The 20,002-nt window shown below is 49.5% G+C and overlaps 2 protein-coding genes and 1 long non-coding RNA gene across 3 annotated transcripts in view; 2 read left to right on the top strand and 1 right to left on the bottom strand.

Annotated features, from left to right (window-relative positions):
• Positions 1-20,002, top strand: part of OPA3 (outer mitochondrial membrane lipid metabolism regulator OPA3) — a 62,052-nt gene that overhangs the window by 12,999 nt on the left and 29,051 nt on the right. The gene's annotated exons all lie outside the window — the stretch shown is intronic.
• The window catches only part of LOC128779655 (optic atrophy 3 protein-like), a 39,014-nt gene that overhangs the window by 13,104 nt on the left and 5,908 nt on the right, over positions 1-20,002 (top strand). The window lies entirely within an intron of this gene.
• Positions 7,316-16,103, bottom strand: LOC128779656 (uncharacterized). Its single transcript, XR_008425730.2, has 4 exons — positions 15,666-16,103; positions 9,516-9,651; positions 9,357-9,434; positions 7,316-8,806 (listed from the first exon to the last, which is right to left on the bottom strand). It is a non-coding gene; the product is annotated as an uncharacterized lncRNA (long non-coding RNA).

The raw sequence follows: 20,002 nt of genomic DNA, 5'->3' as shown, positions 1-20,002 counted from the left end.
ATTTTTAAAAAGAATATTAAACCAGTCTTTTTTTTTTTAAAGGTTTTTTCGTTGTTGTTGTTTTTAATAAAAGATTTTATTTATTGGACCTGGCCTACAACCCAAGCATGTGCCCTGACTGGGAATTGAACCAGCAACCCTTCGGTTCACAGGCTGGCGCTCAATCCACTGAGCGATACCACCAGAGCTTTTTTAAGGTTTTATTTATTTTCAGAGGGAGGGGAAGAGACAGAGAAAGAGAGGGAGAGAAACATCAATGTGTGGTTGCCTTTCACACATACGCCCTGACTGGGAATTGAACCAGCAACCCTTTGGTTTGCAGGCCAGCGCTCAATCCACTGAGCCACACCAGCCAGGGCTAAACCAATCTTGTATTTCTAGGTAAATCCTGATTATACTTGCTAATATTTTCCTAAAGATTTTTGTAGTGGTCACAAGTGACGTATTCTGTAATTTTTTCTAGTAGTGCCTTTGTCAGGTTTTAATATCATGATTTTGCTGGTCTCATAAAACTATGGGAAAATGTTCCCTCATCCTTTACTCTCTGTAAGATTTTGTATAAAGTCGAAATGATTCCTTCCTTAAATATTTGACATAAGTGTCCATTTAGGCTTGTAGCGTTCAACAGTGGATTCGGTCTCCTTAGTAGTTATGGGACTACTCCGATTTTCTATTTCTTCTTGTATCAATTTTTATAAATTATATTTTTCAAGGTACATGGCATTTCATATAAGTTGCTAAATTTATTGGTATAAAGCTGTTTATAATATTCCTTTGGCATCTTTTTAATATTTCTAGGATATGTAGTGATGTTTCCTCTTTCATTTCTAAATAATGGTAATTTATGTTCTCTTTTTTCTTTATTCCTTTTTTAATTTTTTATAAACTTTTTCTTTTAAGATTTTATTTATTTATCTTTAGAGAGGGGTAGGGAGGGAGAAAGAGAGAGAGAGAAACATCAATGTGTGGTTGCCTCTCACGTGCCCCCTTCTGTGGACCTGGCCCGCAACCCAGACATGCGCCCTGACTCGGAATCAAACCAGCAACCCTTTGGTTCGCAGGCCTGTGCTCAATCCACTGAGCTACACCAGCCAGGGCTCATTTTTCTTTATTCTTGATCACTAATCCTGGTAGTGGTCTATCAGCGTGTGTTTCAAAGGATCATCTTTTGGCTTTGCTGTTTTCCTGTCATTTATCTGTTTGATATTTCATTGGTTTCTGCTCTTATCCTTATTATTTCTTCTATTAACTTTGGGTTTAATTTGCTCCTTTTTAATAAGGTAGAATCTCAGATTATTGTCTTTAAATCTTTCATCTTTTTTTATACGAACATTGAAATACAACATAAATTCCCTCCAGACAGTACTTTAGATGTGCCCCATAAAACTTGACCCGGAGTCTCTTCATTGTCATTCAGTTCCGTACCCTTCCTGGTTTCACTCGTGGTATCTTCTTGAACCCACAGATTATGTAGAAGTGTGTTGTCTCATTTCCAAATATTAGGGCCTTTGTAGATTCCTTATCGAACTGTATCAGGGCCTTATTGTTATCGGTTTCTAATTTAATTCCACTATTGTCAGTAAGAATGCAGACCGTAGAAAACCTCAGATGGTGTGGAAGCGAATATGAGGAAGACTGCATATGTGTTCCATCCCTCCCTGCCTGCCTGTCTTCCTTCTGTCTGTGCTCCTTAAGAACTATTATGAGTGTCTGCTACTTGCCAGGCACTGGGGCTGCAGCTGTTTAAAGAGAGATCTAGGTCTGCTCCCCTTACAGAGTTGAGGTTTTCCTGACGGGAGACAGATAACCAACAAGACAAGAAAGCAAACTATATTTTGCGTTAGGTAGTGAGGAAAACACGAAGCAGGGAGGAAAGACAGATGTGATGGGAGAAGGCACGTGCTCTGTCAGGTTGGGTTGAGGAAGGCCTCTCTGAGGAGAGAAATCTTAGCCTGGAGACCTAGCAAAATGAGGAAGTGTGGATACTTGCAGAAAGTGCTGTAGGCGGAAGGCACAGTGAGTGCAGAGGCCCTGAGACTAGGAAATGCCTACTGGGTTCGAGGAATGGTGAGAAGGCCTAGCTGCTGTGGCTAGGGCAGGGGGTGAGTGGGAAAGGAGGAGGTCAGAGGTCAGACGGGGAGCCACCAAAGGCACCCCCCACCATTTTCCAGAAGTGTTTTGTGCACAGTCAGGTACACTGTAGGTGTGCGTATGTTAATCACAGGTGTGGTAGCGTACGGTTCACTCTGTATTGTGCCCAGGCTTTTTCCTCTTAGCGGCACACCTTCCCAACATCTGGGTCACACATTTGTAGCTCTCGCGTTCTTTGTCGTAGCGGTCAGTTCATTGCATGGATGGACCAGGTTATTATTTCTGGGTTGCACTCTCCCAGGGAATGCTGCTGTCAGTGTCCAGTCTACGTGGCACTGGGCAGGCGGCCTTAATGCTGAGGGACACGTGCGCCCCATCCATCCCCCCACACACCTACCCTGCAAGATCTCCAACCTCACCTGGCTTGCCTGAGGCATCTGCTGGGTCTTTTCCTGGCTCTCCTCCCAGGAAAAGAAATTACGGGAGGAGTGTAGTGGGAAAAAAGGAGGCAAATCTATTCCCCCTTCCTGGCCATAGGATGGTGCGCCAGGTGTAAAAATCTCCAAGGTCACAAAGGAACAGTTTGCAATGTTGACGGCAGGGGCGTTTTCCCCAGCCCGCCTCACTAAGGCACGCATTTTGATCACAATTTTACTTTTCATGTTCAATAGTTATGCATCAAATCGTGTAACATGACGTTCTGATCCCTGATATACTAATAGTAACCAGTGGTAACTCAATCTGAGAACATTTTTAAGTAAGGTCCCAAGAAATGAAAATTTTGGCTTTCATTTATAGACACATTTTCTGTTTCAGAGAAGTATAATAAGGTATTTGAGTATGAAAATATGTTCTGTTAGGATAAAACTTTGTAGAGAGAGTAAAATATAGTTTGAACTTCAAGAAGAGCAAGTAACGATGCAAACTGTTACAGAAAGCTGGTTGATGTGTTTTTTAAATTAATGATGGAACATGTTAAATTTCTATGTCCCCTTCACGTATGCTTAAGAGTGACAACAGATTTGCTTTCAAATGTCAATATCATATGCCAGAATTTATGCTCTTTGCAATTATTTAAACTTAGGGTGAAAAAATAGCTATGACAGCTTCAAAATATATAAAGAGGGTGCATCATTTTTTCAGAATGTGTTGAGAGTGTTCAGGGGCAGCGAGATGGGAGGGGTGGGAATTTGACGCCCATGCAGGGGTATCACTCTGCGATATCGGTCGGATCACCTCCTTTTTTTTTTTTTTTTTTTAAGATTTTATTTGTTATTTTTAGAGAGAGGGGAAGGGAGGGAAAAGGGGGAGAGAGACCTCAATGTGTGGTTGCCTTTTGCACACCCCCAGCTGGGGACCTGGCCTGCAGCCCAGGCTTGTGCCCTGACTGGGAATCTAACCGGCGACCTTTCCATTCACAGGCCAGTGCTCAATCCACTGAACCACACCAGCCAGGCTGGGTCAGCTCCTGGCCCCCAGCAGTGAGGCCCTTCCCACTGCCCATGTGCTGGGCTGAGACACTTGTTGCTTTTTGCTAATCTGAGAGATGGAGATCAACTCCTGCATTTCCTTGTAGATGAAGTTGGCTGTCCCCTCAACTTTTTAAGAGCCATTTGACTGTTGTAGCAGTGATCTCTTTGTGGCATTGGCCCCTTTTTCTAGCAAGTCGTTGTGGTCTTTCTTTAATTAATTTGTAGGAGCTCTTTCTGTAAGGAAATTAGCAAATCTTTTTTCCAGCATTGTCATTTGACTTTGTCAGTGCGTGTTTATCATGTAAAACCTTTTCTTTTTTAACTTAGATCTATTCATCCTTTCTTTTATGACTTTCGAGTTTTGTGGCATCTTTAGAAAGACTGTTTCTAGATTACAAGTGATTTCTCTTGTGTTTTCTTGTAGTAATCTCGGTCGTACGTTTGTGCGCCTGTTTAAGTCTTTGACGCGTCTGGAATTTATTTGCAGTGTCAGGTATGAGGTAGGGGTCCATCCTATTTTCTTTCCAGGTCTACAAGAGACATGCAGCCCTGTGGAAACATTTGATAGGAGTTTATTCGAACCAACCTGAAGACCTGCCCAGAAGCGAGGTCTCAGCAGAGAGAGAGGATTCTCCAGAGAATGGCGGTTCAGCAGTTCGTGTTGAACAGTTAGAATCAAGGGAGAAGATGTAAGAGAGGTCCCAGCAAATCTGTGGGCGGTAGATTGAGGAGGCAGGAGAAAGCAAAGTGGGGAAAGCTCTGAGATCAGGTAAAAACGAAATGGAGAGATGCGCACATCTCTCGCATTCGAGGGTACGGGGTGGCTAACGTTTGATGTTCACAGTAACAAAGGTGATGTGCGGGCAAATAGGTAACGAGCAGCAACCCCCGCGCAAGTGCTCTCGTGGGGGCAGTGAAACCCCTGCCTCTGAGGAGTCTGGGAAAGGAATGACGCTGGCATTTCAAGGTGCACGAGAACAGTGGAAAGGCCTCGCATAGGGCAAAGCCTGGCCCTCGCTAAGGAAGCTGTGAGCCCGGGACGTGACTCCCTGCCATCGCCAGTTAGGAATTTACCATCAGACTGCTGTGTGTGTAGCCCCTTTTATGTTCGCGGTTATCTTGCACAGTTTTCTAGGAGGGAAAACACCCGAAAACTGCATTTCAAAGTAGGTGCCATTATGCACCTTGCCCCTCCCCTTTTTGCCATGAATGTAGCCAACGGCAGACTTGGTGCCAGTCCCGCTTCTCACTGACCACGTCCTCCCGGAGGGAGTGGTCTGTCAGCAAGTTAGGACCTTCCTTAACCTCGAACTTCAGCCGCTGCCAGAATTACTGTAATTTATGAGCCTGTAGGTAGTCTCCCAGGGTCTTCCCTGGCCTTTTTATGGTTGTTGTGAACAACGCTGCGGGACTAATGTGTCAGGCAGGCTTTGCACAACCGGGGGCTGGGGGGCGGTGCAGGACGGGGGCTGGTAAATTTGGCATCAGTCTCCGGGCGCAGGGTTCCTGACTCAGGGCAGCAGCTGTGTTTGGGACGGTCCGTTTCCTCCCAGTCTCGCCGTCTGAGGTGATGCTCTTTTTATGTTTTCTTTGAACTAAGATTAGATTCACAGAGAAGTTGAAACAGTGCCAAGTTTCCGCATGCCTTTCACCCCACTTCTCCCGGGGTGGCCTCTTGGCAGGTGCAGCAGGAGGACCCCGGGAAGGAGCGTGGGTGCAGCACTGTGAACGCAGCCGCAGACCTGGCGCGGAGGACAGCAGCGTTTCCACCCCATGCCCTTTCCTCTCCCGCGCCCCACGCTGCACTTCGTGGTCATGTAGCTTTAGTGCCCTTTCATCTGTGACCACATCTCAGTCTTTCTTTGTCTTTCATGACCTTGACCCTTCTGAAGAGTACGGGTTAGTTATTCTGTAGACCAGGGCTGTCAGACTCATTTTCACCGGGGGCTACATCAGCCTCTTGGTTGCCTTCAAAGGGCCACGTGTCATTTTGGGACTGTGTAAATGTAACTACTCCTTAACTAGGGGCAAGGAGCTCAGCGCTGCTGCTGGGTAGAAACAAGGTGGAGGGCCGGATCCGGCCCACTCGGGCCTTGTGCTTGCCCCCGTGCTGCAGACGGTCCTTCGAGGTGAGTGTCTGATGCTTTCTTGTGACCAGAAAGAGGCACCGCGTCTTTGGCAGGAGCACCACAGGAATGATGCTGTGCCCTTCTTGGTGCACGTCGGGCGTTCGTGACGTCCCTGTGTTTTGTTTTTGGTCATGTTGACCTTGGTCACATGTTTAGGGTGACGTGTGCTAGGTTCGCTTATTGTAAAGTTAGTATTTTTCCCTTTGTAGTTAATATATATCTTGGGGAAGATACCTTAAGACTACACAAAAACCCTATTTCTCCTCAAACTTTTGCCCACTCCTTTTTAAAAATATTTATTTTTATTTTTTTTTATTAAAAGAGAGGGGAAAGGAGGGAGAAAGAGAGGTATAGAAACATCGATGCGAGAGAGAAACATCAATTAGTTGCCTCTTGCATGCTCCCTGATCAGGGACTGAACCCGCAACCCAGGCATGTGCGGTGACCTTTGGGTCTGTGGGGCGATGCCCAACCAGCTGCGCCCCACCAGCTAGGGGTCGCCCAGTCCCTTCTGCGCCCATCAGTGGATCGTGCCTGCAGCAGTGATCGCTGTGACATTTGCCTTCTCCGTTATTAATTACAAATCTACTGTAAGCAGAGCTGTCCCTCCTTCCTGGGGGCTGTGTCACCGTCACTCTCCTGGTGCGGGACACGAGGCTCACCGTGGGGGCAGAGACTGCGCCTGAGTCTAGGCCCCACCGAGACTGTGATCTTGGCAGTCACAGGAGGACAGGAGCCTCTGGGGGCTGCTCACCGGGACCTCATCTGCCAGAGCTCTGGGAGCGCACCCCAGCGTGTTTTCTGTCATCTTCCCTGGCAGCAGGTGACAGCTCTCAGGGCTGAGACTCAGCGGCCCGATCCCTGGGCTAATTCACAACAACAATGGCTGCCTGGCCCTGGACCTTCGGATGGAGCCAGACACAGTCTTGCTGGGTCTCATACAACCCTATGGGTGAGGATTATCAATAAACCCATTTTATTTTTTTTTAAGATTTTTTAAAAATTTATTTTTAGAGGGGGGAAGGGAGGGAGAGAGGGAGCGAAACATCAATGTGTGGTTGCCTCTCGTGGGCCTCCTGCTGGGGACCTGGCCCACACCCCAGGCATGTGCCTGGACTGGGAATCAAACTGGTGACCCTTTGTTTTGCAGGCTCCCACTCAATCCACTGAGCCACACCAGCCAGGGCTACTAAACCCATTTTTTAGAGGAGGAAACTGAGGTCTGGAGAGGGGGTGTTGTTGGACCTCAGCCTGGGAGCACCTGGATCCCAGCACTGCCTGTCAGCCAGCAGGTTCTCCTGCTGGAGGGGGCTGAGGCAGTTCTTCCCACCGCATCTCAGGCCGCAGGGGACTCAGAGGCCCAGTGACTCTGGAGGACCCTATTCTTGGAGCCTTCCCTTAGCATTGCACACAGTTCTGCCTCATTTCTGGGGAGAGACTTCTCCACTGTGCTGGGCACCCAGCCGAGGCCAAGATAGCTGCTCAGCTCCCCTGTGGTATTGAGGGCCACTTGCCACGTGGGCCATGGAAAGCTGTCATTTCTGAGGTAACCGCATCATCACAGTTAAGCTATAGGGAAGAGAAAACATTCCGGCTCTTTTAAGAAAGGAATTTTCCCCTCAACACTTTATTATGAACATTTTTAAATATGTAGCAACGTTGAAAAAATGTTACATTAAAATACATCCACATTCCTACGCGAAGATACTCCCGCCAACATTTTACCGTACTCACTTGGTCACGCTTCCATCCATTGGTCCACCCCTCTGACCATCCATCCTTCTATCTCATCTTTTATGCATTTCAAAATAAATGGGGCAGGAAGCACTTAATGCAGAGCCTGAGGCTTGCCCAGTCATGGGAAGGGCTGGATGAAGCAGCTCTTGGCTAGATCTGGGAATGAAGCCACAGAACTGACCCCCAGGGGAGCCCCTGCCTTTGAGGCTGCCCACTCAAGTTGTGTGTTGACAAACATGTTGACCAAATACCGCCCGGGGCTGAGAAGCTACGGCACCCGTGCTGTGGGTGATACGACGGTGAAAGTTCACTTTGGAAAATCCCAGCATCCCCAGCCCACCCTCGCCAGCAGAACCGAAGCTGCAGTTTGGAGCCTTGTCTTGCTCCTTCTGCCTTGCGTATCTTGGGCGATGCACCTCATCGGCCAACTGAAGCTCACATCCGGGGTCTGTATGGCAGGGCCGCGGGGGGGTGGGGGGGCAGTAGCCTCGAGAGCTTCCCAGCCTCGAGAGCTTCCCAGCCTCATGGCATGGGAAGGCCTAGTCACAGGACTGTCACGTGCACGAACTGGGAGTCCTCTTCCAGCAGGCACAGTTTCCCACGGCTCACCACTCTTGAACCCATTGCTGCAAATGTCCTTGAATGTCCATCTTTCCCCTCTTGGACCTGTTGCCTCTTGGGTGCTGGGAGGACGACCCGGGGAGGGGCCTGCAGCTCAGGAGAATTGCTAGGAAGGAGAAGGTACAGAGAGAAGTTCCTGCACCGCTTTGGGGTAAACTCAGCCACATGAGGCCGTTAGCTCAGCCCACTCACTTGCTAGCAGAAAGAAATCTCCCCTTCCACAAGGAGGATTCCGGGTGAGGGGTTCCAGAATTGCAGGCCTCATCTTCTCTGGCCATTGGGCCCTCATCCTCCCCCTCAAGCAGAGCTGGCAGCTTCTCTGATTTCGTCTGTTTTGCAGACAAGGAGCTGAAGGCCTAGAAGTAGGAGGTGACTTACCTGACTTCACACTGTGGGAACCTGTGGCCCATAACTTAGACTCTTGGAAAGAAGGAGCCACTGGATAATTCCCAAGTTCTCAGAGTGAAGGCTTAGGAGGAAAGGGTGGACTGAGGGTGGGGGGGATTCAGGGCAGCGAAGGATGGCTTCCTGGAGCTTAGAGGTCCTTCCTGTTATATTTCCTGCAGTCGTCATATTCAGACTTGCTATTGTCCTTGGGAATGACCTGGAACCCGTTCATGTTGGTTGAACAGCACCTCTGGGAGCCACGATGGAAGGGGTAGTGGAGCCCACAGCAGCTCCACATGCCATCCTTGGGGTCCAGGGCCACGCTGCCACAGCGTCTCCACGCCTCTGGTTGGACCACCAGCACCTTGCCTGGGGGCCAGCAACATCTCAGCCTGAGCCTGGCAGAGCCAGAAGGTGGGGTTCCAGCCTGAGACCGTCTTGAGACCCTCCACCCTTCCTCATCTCCTGTGGTGTTTGTCACTTCACCTGGCTGACGCCCACTCCCTCTTCCTTCCTGCGGTACTTAGTCTATCCGGTTCTATTTAAAGTGTACAATCTGGTAAATTCGAGTGGACACGGCCACCCATGAAGCCATCCCCACAGTCTAGAGAACGAGCACATCCAGCACCCACAAAGTGTCTCCAGTGCTCCTTGTAGTCACAGCCCCTCCCACTCCCCAACCCCCAGGCAGCCCCTGGTCTGCTAGAGGTCAGTTTGCATTTTATAGAATTTTATGTAAATGGAGTTAAACATCTTAGAATTCTGTATCTTTAAAGAAATGCTGGTCATAACACACCAGATTGATTTTGCAACTTATGATCACAGACCTGAAGCTTAAAAAGTCCCACTGGGGAGGCTGTGCTACCACCAACCCACTCACTCGTTTGCCTCCCTCAGAAGATCCTCTCCCTGTACTCACCCCTGGGTTCTTGGCTCCAGGAGGGTGAGGAAGGCACCGGCGATCCATTAGAGAATGGCCACAGCAGAAGGCATAAGGCTTCAAGAGAGAAGAGAGTGAGGGGCTGGGTGCAGGGGGCCCTGGGTGAGGGGCTGGGTGCAGGGCCTTGGGTCCCAGTACCTGGGAAGGTGAGCAGCCAGGTCCTCCAAGCTGAGCCGGCCGTTGGTCCCATTACAGTGGTGCTGGTAGCCTGCTCCCCACAGGTCGCCCTGCAGGTCTCCTGGTGGGCACACACGCTCTGCAGCAGTGAAGCTTCCTGAGGAATATCCAAAGGCTCCTCAGCTCCCAATTGAGATACTTCCTGAATAACTTCCCCAGAACCCTCATAAGGATTATTCAAAGTGACCTTATCACATTGCCATAGAAACCCTGGGAGTCACCAGTTGGTGTCATGCACCACTCACTTCTCATCCTAGAAGTCCCCCATACACACCCCTCCTTGTGAGTCCCGCTGGTCCTGCAGGCCAGCCAGCCCCTCTGGGTTGTGAGTGCTCAGGGTTCACCCCCGACAGCCCAGTGCAGAGCAGGTCCCTGCCCTGAAAACCGAAGAAAGCTCCTGAAATGGACCCATAATGTGGGGAGAAGGGTCCATTCCTCTGGTATCCAAATCTTTTTGTGAATCCCTACTTCCTTTCTTGGAGAAGGTGATAAATTCCTAAAATCAGAACTGTGGTTTATTTTTATTTATTTAATTTTTTTTTAATTTATTGATTTGAGAGAGAGAGAGAGAGAGAAGGAAGTTGGGGGGGGAGAGGAAAGGAGAGGGGAAGAAGCATTGATCTGTTGTTCCACTCAGGTATGCGTTCATCAGTTGATTCTTGTGTGTGCCCTGACCAGGGACGGAACCCACAACCTGGGCTATCAGGACAGTGCTGTAACCCACTGAGATACTTGGCCAGGGCGCATTTTTCCTTATTTTTAAAAATAGAGGGGCAGTCTGTGTTTATTGTAAAAAAAAAAAATTAAATGCAGAAAAGAAAAAAAATAGAGCGCCCATATCCCAGTGTTCAGTAATAACCAAAGGTCAGTTTTCGGTGTGTTTCCTTCATTTATTTCTTTATTCACCCTCCCTGATTGCCCCACTGAGCCCAGCTCTGCCCTGCCGTCCTAGGACGCGAAGTCTGGGGTGGGGGGAAGCAGAGTGGTCCCTACACAGCGGTAGCCCCAAGTGGGCAGGACCGGGCTATAGAGCCCAGGAGGCCACGACAGCCCTCAGGGGACACCTGGCCTAGCTTAAGGATCAGAGAGGGTTTCATAGAGGAGGGGACACTGAGCTGAGCCTTGGACCAAAGAAGTGCATATATGAAGAAAGTACGGAATATTTTGAACACTGAAAATAATTCCTCGTGTGTGGGGGCGGTAGTGGGAAAAGATACGCTGATTGTATGGGACCTTCAGGTCATTTTAAGGAATCGAGACTGTGACCTAAAAGCAATAGAAACCCTTGAAGGACTTTACGCAGGAGAGTACTTTGGTCTTACATTTACTTTAATAATGGTGACTTCACATGTGGAAGGGGCATGGGGCGGGGGCAGCAGGGGAACCCAGGCCAGAGATCAAGGCAGAGGCCTAGAAACCCAAAAGCAGTGCTTACATTTCTGGCTTGGACAAGTTTGTTTAAATGTACTTATGTGTGGGGGGGTTTATTTTATTTTTCAGTTACAGTTTGCATTCGGTGTAATGTTGTATTAGTTTCAGGTGCACGGAATAGCGGTTAGACAATTGTATACTGTACAAAGTGATCCCCTGGAATTTTAGGTACGCACCTGACACCACACAGAGTTATAACAGTATTGTTGATGTGCTTATGTGTTTTTATTTTTCTTATTTATTATTTATTTTAAAGATTTTATTTATTTTTAAAGAGAGGGAGAAAGAGAGGAAGAAAAACATCAATGTGTGCTTGCCTCTCGCACGCCCCCTATTGGAGACTTGGCCTGCAACCCAGGTATGTGACTTGACTGGGAATCGAACCGGTGACCCTTTGGTTTGCAGCCTGAACTCAATCCACTGAGCTATATCAGCCAGGGCTTCTTATGTATTTTTAAAATCATGTTAATTTTTAATTTTGTCAAGGAGCACAAGTACGTAAAGAGCCAAATATGTCTCTGATTTATGGTAACAAGAAGAAAACCTAGTCATCTCCTTTGCCACCTCAGTTTCTGCTCTCCACAGGAAACCACTTGAACTCCTGTAGCTGTTTTTGGGCACTTGCCACGTTATTTCTAAATAAGGCACTTACACTCTAGTTCCTAAAATTTTCCCACCATGTTTTATTACCTATTATTACCTATTGACTTCCTAATATGGGAGACAAGGGTTTAGTGCTTTTACTCTCCTCCCATATTAAAAGCATCAACAACCCTGACTGGTGTGGCTCAGTGGATTGAGCGCAGGCCTGTGAACCAAAGGGGTCGCCAGTTCGATTCCCAGTCAGGTCACATGCCTAGGTTTCCAGGCCAGGTCCCTAGTAAGGGATACGTGAGAAGCAACCACACCCTGATGCTTCTCTCCTTCTCTTTCTCCCTCCCTCCCCCTCTGTCTAAAAATAATTAAATAAAGTCTTTAAATAAAGAAAGAAAGAAAAGAAAAACAACCACCACACTCCCCTCTCAGTAGTGAACAGTCCCCATTACTAGCTGTGTCATACGCAGCGTTCTGTCACGGACCTTTCACCGTCCTGGGCTACATAAGTGTGCGGTTAGTAAGCAGTATAATTACATGACTCATTTCACAGCTCACCGTTGAGTGATGGTGCGTGTTAGGAATGCATTCCCTTTATTTTACAAGGAAGCAGCCATTGTGTGTGTGTGTCTAGGTGTGTTTCCAGTGGTGGTGAGAGGTGCCTGGTCCTTTCCCATACCCCCACTCACTGCAGGAATAGCATACAGGAGAAAAGCCACGTTATATGGGGAAAGCATTTGATGAAGTCCAACCGCTATTCATGATAAAAGCTCTCCCAAAACTAGGAACACAAAGGAACCTCTTGCCCTGGCCCGTGTGGCTCAGTTGGTTGGAGTATCATCTTGTGGACCAAAGAGTCCCGGGTTCAATTCCCAGTTGGGGCCTTTATGGAAGGCAGCCAATCAATGTTTCTTTCTCATGTCGCTGTTTCTCTTTCTCTCCCTCTCTCTCCCCCCCACTCCCTTCCTCTCCCTTCCTTTGTCTCTAAAACAGTGAAAAAAAGTCCTAAGGTGAGGGGGGGAAAAGGAACTTCTTTAATACTACAAAGGGTATCTTACCAAAAGAGTTCAGTTAATACCATATTTATATGTAAAGTTAAAACGAACACATTCCTTCAGTGCTCGGAATAAGATAGTATGACCTTTTCTAAGCAGCATAATATTGGAGCTTGTAGCTGGTGTGATAAGGCAAAAATAATAATCAGCTAATTAAAAGCGTAAAGATTGGGCAAGAGTTAAAGCGATTATTGACTGATAATGTGACTGTGTGCATAAATACGCCAGAAGAGCCCACAGGCAAGCTGTGAAAATAAATGCAGGGCGGTGCAAAGGTAGGTTTGCACTTGTGAGCGTGCAGAGCTCAGTTTATTTTTCTGTTTTTTATTGATTACTGTATTATTTTCCATACAAACAACTGTAAACCTACTTTTGCACTACCCTGTAAATGATTTTCAGCACGGTTGCTAGGTATAAGATCAATGTACAAAAATCAGTTGTATTTTTATGTGCTACCAACAAACAATTGGAAAATAAATTTTATTTACTTTTGTAAAGATTTTATTAATTTACTTTTAGAGGGGAAGGGAGGGAGGAAGAGAAGGAAACATCAGTGTGTGGTTGCCTCTCACACGCCCCCCCACTGGGGACCTGGCCGGCAACCCAGGCCTGTGCCCCAATTGGGAATCGAACCTGTGACCCTTTGGTTCACAGGCTGGCACTCAATCCACTGAGCCACAGCGGCCAGGATTGCAAAATAAAATTTAAAAACCATTCACAATAGCATCAAAACCCCTCAAATATCTAGGAATGCATTTGACAAAAGATATGCAAGTACCCTGAAACCGTCAGATAGCACTGAGAGGAAGAATGCCTGTCTAAAAGTGGAGCTGTGTTACCCCACCCCTGGGTGGGAGACCGAATAGTGTTGGTACGACTCTCCCAATCGAGCTGTACATTCAGCGCGATACCAGTAAACACCCTGGCAAGGTTTTGTTGTTGTTAGGAACAAGTACATTCTAAAATGTATATGGAAATGCCGAGGTCCTAGAATAGAAGGTTTTAAGGAAGAACAGAGCTCGGAGACTTGCTCTGTCAGATTCACGACTGACTGTGAAACCGCAGCAGCCGCGCCAGTGCAGGACTGGAGCCAGGACTGGCGAGCAGGCAGCGGGGCGGAGTGCGCTGTCCAGGGCTAGGCCCGCACACGCATGCTGATTTCCAGCGGAGGCGCCCCTGCTGCCCAGCGCGGAAAGGACAGTCATTTCAACAAATGGTGCGATTGCATATCCATGCGGGGAAAGCCCCATGCCTCTCCCACCTGGGGACATCGGTAATGTCCGAAGACATTTTGGTTGTCAAAACTTGGGGGTGCTGCTGGCAGGGAGCAAAATTGTCCCCAGCTGAGCACCCCCGGCATATACAAATGTTAGAAGTCGTGGGGCTGAACTTAAGCTTGGTGCATTTTTTGGTACGTCGTTCCTCAGTTGACGAGTTAAACACACACACGAAACTTGCCAAAAGCCTGCCCTCCACACCCCCGACACCCCCAGTCTTGTAGAAGTTCCCTGGACGGCAGCACAACAGAGTCCACTGCAAACAACAGTGATCCCTGGCACTTTTCTCGCCCCGAGGACAACCACAGCTCTCACTCCCAGACCCTTCTATTGTATCTCAGTCCTTTTCTGATGCTGGCTTGTGCCGCTGCATTGATTTCATTACCCACTAATGGGACAAAATCGGCAGTTTTAAGAACCAGCACTTCCAAAGGAAGTGCCGAGTGTCTGGGGGAAGCCGTCTTCCACCCCCCTGGTCTCCCCAGGGCCCACCTTGGTCATTGCCAGGTGAGCTGCTTTTCCAGAGAGCCCCCTCTCCCCATCACAGCTACAGTGCTGGGGCCTGCAGAGCACTCGGAGTCTCCCCAGGCCCCCAGCGGCATGGCCACCTGCGACCCAGCTCAGGAAGCCACAAGGAAACAGTGTGGCTGCCAGCCCAGCAAGGCCAACGCCAGCCCCATCCTGAATGGTCACCACCAGCGCTACCCCCACCCCTCCTCCTCTGCCTGCGTTCCACCTCCCCACCCCACCCCAGGGACTGAGCAGGCTGCAGCAAGCAGAAGCAGGTTTTTTTTATATATCAAAATAGCAAAACCCCAAAAAGGAAGTTGATTGAGAGAACCCTGCTCTTTCCTGCCCAAGCCACAGGCGAGCCCTCCTCACACGAAGTACCGCGTCTGCCTGGCACCAAGGGGAAAATTGACAAGCAGCCAGAAAAAGAAATCCTGCCATTTTAGAGTTACTGTGTGAGCGAAGACCAACGCATTCCAGAAAATCCTTGTCCCGCTGAGAGCAAACCGACGGGGGCATTGGAGGGGCTCGATGGGACTAAGAACAGAGAAGCCCTCTGATGCCGGTGCGGAGGGTGCTGCCCTCCAGCCACCCCCTTCTTAAACAGCACTGCAGGGGGCTCAGCACTAGCTCAGGCTCATCAGTCACACCGAGCAACGTTTCCACGGAAGTACAAGGGGCCTCGTTATAGCCACTGAACAGCCTGCCTATTAAATCCCCATGACATGCCCTGAGCTGGTGTGGCTCAGTGGATTGAGCGCCAGCCTGTGAACTGAAAGGTCACTGGTTTGATTCCCATCTGGGACACATTCCTGGGTTGTGGGCCAGGTCCCCCACTGGGGGCGTGTGAGAGGCAACTGATCAATGTATCTCTTACATGGATGTTTCTCTATGTATCTCTCTTTCTCTTTCTCCGTCCCTTCCCATCTCTAAAAATAAATAAATACAATCTTAAAAAATAAATAAATCCCCATAATGTGAAAGGATGGCCTGGCCTTGGCATGAGGCTGGGGGAGTCAGGGGCACTAGTTTCTTCCCTGGCCATGTCGGGAGCTGAGGCAGACAGTGAAAAGAGCCACCAGCCACCTCTGTGAGGTGCAGCGTGTCACCTGGGCCAGTGGCAGAGTTCAGGGAGAGCAGATAAGTGCCACTGGACAGGGTGTCTGAGTGCGGCTAGAGATTTCCCTGAAAGATACACAGAAGGAACAAACCGGAGCACATGGTCTGAAAGATTGTAAACTTACGTGTGTTTGAAGATGAGACTGGGAAGCACCAGTCGAAGAGTGTGACGGACGGATAGTACTAGGTGCTGTGTGTCAGCCAGTTCAGTCACCGGTGTGTCCTCAAGGGCCCCGAGCCCACGTGGCAGTGCCCACGGAAGCAGGCAGAGAGCTTCTACAACAGCTTCCTGGAGCAGCTGCGTGAGACATAGAGGCTGGAGCTCATCAAAGGTGGCAAGTTAGGTGCCTGCGAGCAAGGCCACATTCAGAACGATGGGCCAGTGACCGCAGAACCGGAACCCCTGGCTCCCGGTGCTGCTGTCTCCAACCCGAAGCAGTGCAAGAGGAAGTTTGTGACCAAGCCAACCGAAAGTACGCTCGGCGCTGCTGCAAAGAGCTGCCCTGGCCTTTTAGGAAGTCACAGAAGCAGCAGGGAGCATTCTGGGCTGCATGGACCTAGGAAACAAGTTACAGAGTCAAAAGAAGCTCCCTTGCTGGGGTGCGGGAGAGGGGTGGGGGGAATGGAGACAACTGCACATGAACAGCAATAAAAAAGGAGGGGCCCTTGGAGACGGGTTCAGGGGTGAGCCTGGAAGGAACTGCCGCTGCCCACTGTTCCCCTGGTTGTAAGTCTCGTGGGAACCCTTAGAGCTTAGAAGAAAGAAAGCAAAGCTACACATCTGAAGAAAGGCAGAGCAGGGTGTGCTAGAGAGAGTGTGTACTTCTCTCTTTTTTTCAAAAAGATTTTATTTATTTATTTATGTATTTATTTATTTTTTTAGAGAGGAGAATGCAGGAAGAAAGAGGGAGAGAAACATCAAAATTCTAGAGAAACATCATTGGTTGCCTCTCACATGCCCCCCAAACCCACAACCCAGCCACGTGCCCTGAACCAGGAATCAAACCAGTGAGTGATCTTCTTGGTCTGCAGGACGTCGCCCAGCCCTCTGAGCCACATCAGCCAGGGTGCTTCCTCTCTTTTTAATGATGGAGAAGAGGGAATTCTGCCCTGGCTGGGTAGCTCGGTTGGTTAGGGCATCATCCCAATAGGCCAAGGTTGCGGGGTTCAATCCCTGGTCAGGGCACCTACAAGAATCAACCAATGAATGAATGTTTAACTAAGTGGAACAACAAAGCAATGTTTCTCTCCCCCTAACCCCCATCAATAAATAAAATTTTAAAGAAAGAAATGAGAATTCTACTTTTTGGTTACTGCAACCATAAACTTTCCGTAGCAGCACCTCAAATGGTAAATCAATCTGTTGAGAATGTGTCAAAGAATTCCCTTGGGTATTCAGATGGCTGCCCAGTTTTTACTACTGTAAAAACCAGTGCTGGCAGCATCTGTTTGCACGGGCCCTTGAGCAGTAAGCCACTTATTTTCCATAAGATAAGTCCCGAGAGGTAAAATGGGGGGGTGTCATAATGTACACATACGTGGTGCTCTGGAATGTGCAGGCTGCACCCCCAGAGCCCAGGTTTACAGTGTCCAGCATCGGCTCAACCCTCAGACCCTTGCAGACTCTGCTCGCGGTTTAACCCTTGTCAGCTCTGTAACTCATAAATTCCATCATTGGTGACGGCTTTATCAATTGCTAGTGAAGTTGAACTTTCTTTCATGAGCTTATCAGGCATTTGCATTTCTTCACATTTTAAAAAATTGCTTGTGAATCTGGATTTGAGATCTCAGTTTATTCAGTATCTTGTTTGCACATTACATTTTCTCACTCTCTAATTAGTTGTGAGACTTGTTGTATTGTTTACATTACTTACCACAGTTTCCGTTACTACTCCCTCCAGAGGCTGGAGTTCTGTGGTAATTTATTTACACATTGATTTTTAAGGACGGGAGTGGCTACAGTACTTTCTGAATACTCGTGTTTGGGGGATGTCCCGGGTGATGTGGAATATTGGGGTCGCTACCTTGTACTCTCAGACTGCAGGCAGCATCCTGTGGGTGGCTGGCTTTCTTTCTTCCCCCCTCCACCTGCCCTCCTGTCTGTCATCACGCGTTCATGCGCGAGGGCCCGGCCCAGCGGGGTCGTGTTCCCCAGCATCCCGCTCTCTGCTGGCATTTAGTGGTGTGGGAGAGCGGCTGGGTGCCCTCCATGTGGGTTTCTTTTCTTATCTTTCCCTGATGGTCAGCCCTTCCAGGCTGCACTGGAGCCTTTGGTAGCCCATGGGACGGCCTCCTGCAGTGTCTTTGCCGATGGCTTTTGCTGTGTGTGCCCTGCTCTTCCCTTCAGCAGCTCCTGTTCAGCAGGCACCCCCCACCCAGCTCACTGCTCCTTTTGCTTACCGTCTGTGACTCCCAGTCTTGGGAGAATCCCATGAACTGATTTCCCTGAATCACGGATTTTTTCTACAGTATTGGATGTGTCATTAACTATAATCCATTGACTGTATGAGTTTCCTCTCTTACACAAATTTTAAATTACTTATTAAAGTAATTATACAATTAAAAATAACGTGATACCTAAAGGCTTGTTGTGAAACAGCACACCCTCTGCCTGTGTTTCCCTGCCCGGGCCTCTTCCCCACAAGCAGGACGTTTGACATGTTTCAAGCTGTTTCTTTGGGCACTTTCTCTTGTGCTCCTGAGTAACGAACTTTTACTGTTTCTTGATGTATAAACCCTGACATCCATTATTTCATGCTGCTGTGGACGAGGACTTGGCACCGTCCCCTCCGTGTTTCCAGTATATACGGTGTCATTATTATAACTGAATCAGCAAAAAGTACTTACATTGTTGTGACGCAAAAAAAGAAGAAGAAGAAGAAGTGTGTACAAGTCACCTGTAGAAATGGGGGCGCAGCAGGGAGGGGCGGACAGACTGCACGGGGCAGAGCCCTCGTCTGCAGAGAACGACGGTGTGGACACAGGCAGATTTCCGGTTGAAGAGCTCAAGCAGAGATGAGCGGCGTGCGCTCTGATCAGATGCTGGGGAGGCGATGCGAGGGGAGAAGGCTGATGGGGGAGACTGGGGGTGTGTTGGAGGTTGGTCCAAGGGTCGGGGCCGGGCGCAGGTGACTTTGACTCCCAATGCTACAGTCTGTGCGCTTTGTTTTCACGCCCTGTGTCAGCGAAGACGGTGGTGGTTTCTTGGTTTGGGTGGTTGTCTCCTAACCAAACCCCGACTGCCGCACCGACGGTAGTTGCGAGGCTGAGGCTTGGCGGGGACCTACTGATACTCAACAGGTGTCCTGAGCATCATCTCTGTGCCTGGCTTGGTACTGGACAGACAGCACTGGGGACACAGCAGTCACTGCGACCACCCCGGGCTCTGTCCTCAGGGGGCTCACACTCCCATGTGGGAGACAGCGCGCAGACAGCGATTGAATGACAGAATTGGTCCAGTCGTGATGGGTGCTCTGAGGGAACACACAGTGATGGGAGGGACAGAAGTCCCTGGATAGGGACCTCAGGGAGGGGACGTTGGTCAGGGCTGGGATGGAGCCTGGACCGGGACAGGGGAAGAGGGTGTGGGAGAGACATCCAACAGGCACAAAGGATGAGACATGTGGTTGAGAGGCTGTGGGGGAGGAGAACACCTGAGCCCCAGGTCTCCGGCCTGGGAACAGGATGGACCCAGGAGGAGGAACGAGCATGCGGGGAGCTGAGGTCACTTTTGGACATGATGAATGCGAAGTGTCCGGAAGACGTCTGGGGACTTGCTGGCCGTCAGCCCAGTGCAGTCCTCCGTCTTGTTTTGTCCTGGCCCTCCCTCGGTACCCCTCGCTCCCAGCCCTCCATTCCCACCCGGACCTCGTGTCCTGAACCACAAGTCTGGCCCCTGGCTTGAGAGAGGTCGCATGAGCTGTTCTGAAAGCTCCCTCTCTTTTCTCTGTCACACACACCTCCCCGCCTTGAGTTCATTCCCTTCACCCTGGTCGTGTACCCCGTCCCCCCATGTGCTCACTCCCATTCGCACACCCAGACCTCCACTGGCCCAGGTCCCCACACACAGTCTACACTGAGATGCTGGTCGCTCACCCAGGACCACCAGCGGAAGCCCATCTGTGACTGTCCTTGCTGCTCTCCAGCTACTGTTCCCCTGACAGAAAGGAGCAGGTGGTGGCAGGCCCTGGGCTGGGATGTGGCCCTTGGGACAGAGGCAGGTGGTGTCCTCTCCCCGTTTTACAGAGGTGGCTCAAAGGAGGCTGTCATCACCCAGGTGGTAGGTGCGGAGCCCCAGGTGGACCCCAAGTTGGCCTGATGCTAGGACCTCTGTGTAGGGGGGTCTGCACAGCCTGGGCCCCAGGAGCCCCACAACAGCCGCGCGTGTGGAACAGTTAGTAGTGACAGTGACCGCGGTGGCCTGTGGTTGTTGCGAGGGGCCTGGGTACGCTCGCCCGAGCTT

Source organism: Desmodus rotundus, chromosome 12 (genome assembly GCF_022682495.2).
Source record: "Desmodus rotundus isolate HL8 chromosome 12, HLdesRot8A.1, whole genome shotgun sequence".
In the NCBI taxonomy this organism is placed as follows: Eukaryota; Metazoa; Chordata; class Mammalia; order Chiroptera; family Phyllostomidae; genus Desmodus; species Desmodus rotundus.
This window is presented reverse-complemented; position numbering and strand designations above follow the sequence as displayed.